Raw genomic sequence first — 4804 nt, forward strand, 5'->3', positions numbered from 1 at the left:
TCCATATACCTGTTTTTATGCTGTTTTGATTACTGTAGCCTTGTAGTATAATTTGATATCAGGGAGTGTGATACCTCCAACTTTGTTCTTCTTTCTCAAGATTGCCATAGCTATTTGGGGTCTTTTATGGTTCCATTTAAATTTTAGGATTATTTGTTCTAGCTCTCTGAAAAATACCATTGATATTTTGATAGGGATTGCACTGAATCTATAGATCGCTTTGGGTAGTGTGGCAATTTTAAACGATGTTGATTCTTCCTACCCATGAACATGGTATATGCTTTCATTTATTTGTATCTTCGATTTCTTTTTTCAATGACATAATTTTCTGAGAACAGGTCTTTTACCTCCTCAGTTAATTTGATTCCCAGGTATTTTATTGTTTTTGATGCAATTGTAAATAGGATTACTTTCTTAATATCTCTTCCTGAAAGTTCATCATTGATGTATAAAAATGCCACTGACTTCTGAATATTTATTTTGTAACTTACTACTTTACTGAATTCATTAACCAGTTCTAACAGTTTTTTAGTGGAATCTTTAGGGTTCTCTCTATATAATATCATGTTATTGGCAAATGATGAAAGTTTTATTTCTTCCTTTCCAATTCAGATATCTTTCATTTCTCTTTCTTGTCTTATTGCTGTGGCTGAGACTTTCAATATAATGTTGAAGAGGAGTGGTGAAAGTGGGCATCCTTGTTTTATTTCTGATCATAAGGAAAACGCTTTCAGCCTTTCCGCATTGAATGTGATGTTAGCTTTAGGTTTGTCGTATATGGTCTTTATTACGTTGAGGTATATTCCCTCTATTCCCACTTTGCTGAGAGTTTTTATCATAAATGGATGCTGGATTTTGTTGAATGCTTTTTCTGCATCTATTGATAATGATCATATGGTTTTTATCTTTTGATTTGTTAATGTGGTGCATCACATTAATTGATTTGCAAATATTGTACCAACTTTACATCTCAGGAATAAATCCAACTTGATCATGGTGTATGATAATTTTAATGTATTGCTGAATTTGGTTTACTAATATTTTGTTAAGGATTTTTGCATCAATGTTCATAAGAGATATAGGCCTATAGTTTTCTTTTTTTGTAATATCTTTGCTTAGTTTTGGAATCAAGATAATGGTGACCTCATAAAAAGAGTTGGGAAGCTTCCGTCTCCTTGAATTTTCTGGAATAGTTTGAGAAAAATAGGTGTTAATTCTTTGAATGTTTGGTAATATGCCTATAGAGCCGTATGATCCAGGAGTTTTGTTTTGGGGGAGGTTTTTGATTACTGATTCTATTTCATCGGTGGCAATTGGTCGGTTGAGATTTTCTGTTTTTTCTTGATTCAGTCTTGGGAGATTATATGTTTCTAGGAATGTATCCATTTCTTCCAGATTATCCAATTTGTTGGCATATAATTGCTCGTAGTATTTTCTTGTGATTCTTTGTATTTCTGTGGAGTCCGTAGTTTTCTCCTCTTTCATTTCTGATTTTATTTATTTGAATCCTCTCTCTTTTTTCCTTTATGAGTCTAGCTTAAAGGGTCTGTCAGTTTTGTTTATCCTTTCAAATAACCAATTCTTGGTTTTATTTATCTTTTGTATTGTTTTTCTAGACTCTATTTCATTTGTTTCCACTCTGATCTTTATTATTTCCTTCCTTCTATTCACTTTGGGCTTTGTTTGCTGTTCTTTATCTAGTTCTTTTAATTGTAAGATTAGATTGTTTTTTGAGATTTTTGTTGTTTCTAGAGGTAGGCCTGTATTGCTATGAACTTCCCTCTTAGGATGGCTTTCGTTGTTTCTCATAAATTTTGAGTTGTTGCCTTTTCATTTTTATCTATCTCTAGGTATCTTGATTTCTTCCTTGATCTCATTAATAATCTATTTATTGTTCAGCAGCATGTTATTTAGCCTCCATGCATTTGTGCATTTTTCATTTTTTTTTTCTCGTAGTTGATATTTAGTTTCATACCATTGTGATCAGAGAAAATAGTTGATATGATTTCAATCTTCTTAAATTTATTGATACTTGATTTGTGTCCTAACATGTGGTCTATCTTTGAAAATGTTCCATGTGCCCTTGAAAAGAATGTATATTTTTCTGCTTTGGGGTAAAATGCTCTGACAACATCTGATGTAGTGTGTCATTTAAGCCCACTGTTTCCTTTTTGATTTTCAGTCTGGAAAATCAGTCTATCGGTGTCAATGAGTGTTAAAGTCCCCTACTATGAGTGTATTACTGTTAATCTCTCCTTTTATGTCAGTCAATAATTGCTTTATGTTCCTAGGTGTTCCTACCTTGTGTGCATGCGTGTATGTTTACTGGGGTTATGTACTCTTGATGTATTGATCCCTTTATTATTATGTAATGCCCTTTTTTGTCTCTTTTAGCCTTTGTTTTAAAGTTTGTTTTGTCTGATATAAGTATTGTTACCCTGCTTTTTTTTTTTAATTTCTATTTGCATGAAATATCATTGGATCTGAGGTTGGTCTCTTGTAGACAGCATATGCATGGGTCTTGTTTTCTTATCCATTTGGCTACCCTATTTCTTTTGATTGGAGCATTTAATCCATTTACATTTCAAGTGATTACTGAGAAGTACATAGTTACTACCATTTTATTATTTATATATATATTTTTTTATTTTCTTTTTTACCCCTTCTCTTTTTACAGAAGTCCCTTTAACATTTCTTGTAATGATGGCTTGTTGGTGATGAATTCCTTAAGCTTTCCCTATCTGGGAAGCTCTTTATGTCACCTTCCATTTTAATTGAAAGTCTTGCTGGGCAGAGTATTTATGGTTATAGATTCTTGTTTTTCATAACTTTGAATATTTCTTCCCAGTCCCTTCTGGCCTGCAAAGTTTCCATTGAAAAATTAGTAGACATTATTATGGAGGTACCCTTGTAAGTAACTAGCTGTCTTTCTCTTGCCGCTTTTAAGATTCTTTGCTTTGAACTTTGGCATTTTAATTATGATGTGTCTTGGTGTGGATCTGTTTGAATTCTTCTTGTTTGGGACTCTTTACCCTTCCTGAACTTATATGTCTAATTCCTTTGCTAGGTTAGGGAGGTTTTCTGTCATTATTTCTTCAAATAGATTCTCAATCCCTTGCTCTCTCTCTTCTCCTTCAGGTACTCCTACAATCTGGATATTGTTATACTTCATATTGTCCCAGAGGTCTTTTAAACTATCCTCTTTTTTTTTGTTTGTTTTTAATTGTTTTTTGTTGTTGTTGTTGTTGTTGTTGCTCTGATTGGGTGTGTTCTGCTACCTTGTCTTCCAGTTCTCTGATTCGATCTTCTGCTTCATCCAATCTACTGTTGAATCCTTCTAGTGTATTCTTCATTTCAGTTATTGTATTCTTCATTTCTGTCTGTTTCTTTTTTATGGTTTCTATGTCCTTTTTTATACTTACTATCTCTCTGTTGAGAGAGAGTTGCCAGTGTGGATTGGGAGATGGGGAGTGGGACATGGTGGTTCACTCAATGGGCTGCCTGGGATAACTTGTGGGAGTGGGGTGGGGTGGGGCAGGATCTCAGAGAGTCAGATCAATACAGCCTCATCTTGCTGCAACTTTGGTAACAGTTCAGCTTTGTACAGAAGTACAAGATCACAGCAAGACCAACTGCTGTTTGAGACTGGCCCACAGATGCCCTGAGATCCGCCTAAGTTCATATCGGCAGCAGTGATCTGCCTGAAACTATCCTGGAAATGCAAGCTAACAATACTGGCTTCCAGCTGTGAATGTTTGGCCCAGAATAGTTGCAGGGCATGGCAGCCACCCAATAACAAAAGCCCTGGGCAATCTGCAGGTTGGATGGGGTTGGCTGATCTCCTTAGGCCAGTGCTTTCTAATGGCCCTCTGGGAGGGGTCTGCGCAGTCAAGCTGGAGCATCTGTAGATTGCAAATAGGGGGGCTGGACTAAGGAACAGTGGTGGCTGCCCTTCTAGCCCTCTTTCTGGTGCCAGGTAATGCAGACTGGACCATTTGTTTTCTTACTATTGCATTTTAGAGTTCTTTGTATATTTTGGATGAGTCCTTTATCAGATGTGTTGTTTGTAAATATTTTCTCCCAGTCCGTGGCTTGTCTTTTCATTTTCCTAACAGTGTTTTATGCAGAACACGTTTTTAATTAATGAAGTCCAAGTTATCAATTATTTCTTCCATAGGTTGTGACTGTCTTTTTCTAACTTAAAAGACATCTTTATATAGTTTTCTGTTACCTTCTAGAATTTTTATAGTTTTGTGTTTACATCTAGATTTGTGTTCCAATTTGTGAAGAGTGTAAAGTCAGTGTCCAGATTCATTTTTTTTTTTTGCATATGGATGTTTAGTTTTTCCAGCATCATTTGTTGAAAAGATTATCTTTGCTCCATTGTATTGCCTTTGCTCCTTGGTCAAAGATCAGGTTGACATCACAGATTGCAAGGAACTTGTCAGTTTACAATCCTTTATTTTTATTTTTTACACCTACAGCACCTGGCTTTCCTAGGTGGTCTCCCATCCAAGTACCAACCAGGCCTGACTCTGCTTAGCTTCCGAGATCAGATGGGATTGGGCTTGTTCAGGGTGGCATGGCCCTAGACTATTAATGTAGCTTTATGGAAAGTACAGAAGTCAGATAATGTCAGTTCTATAATTTCATTCTTCTCCTGCAATATTGTGTTGGCTTTTCTAGGTCTTTTGCAGCTTACAAAAATTTAGAATAAACTTTAGAATTAGTTTCTCAATATCCACAAAATAATTTGCTGAATTTTGATTGAGATTGTATAGTATTTATAGATCAAGCTTGGGAA

The 4804-nt window shown here is 35.2% G+C and overlaps 1 pseudogene; it reads right to left on the reverse strand.

Moving 5' to 3' along the window:
• Window positions 1–4475: 4475 nt before the first annotated feature.
• On the reverse strand, window positions 4476–4594 carry LOC112482719 (annotated as a pseudogene).
• Between the last annotated feature and the right edge of the window lie 210 nt (window positions 4595–4804).

This window comes from Pteropus alecto, unplaced genomic scaffold, assembly GCF_000325575.1.
Source record: "Pteropus alecto unplaced genomic scaffold, ASM32557v1 scaffold155, whole genome shotgun sequence".
In the NCBI taxonomy this organism is placed as follows: Eukaryota; Metazoa; Chordata; class Mammalia; order Chiroptera; family Pteropodidae; genus Pteropus; species Pteropus alecto.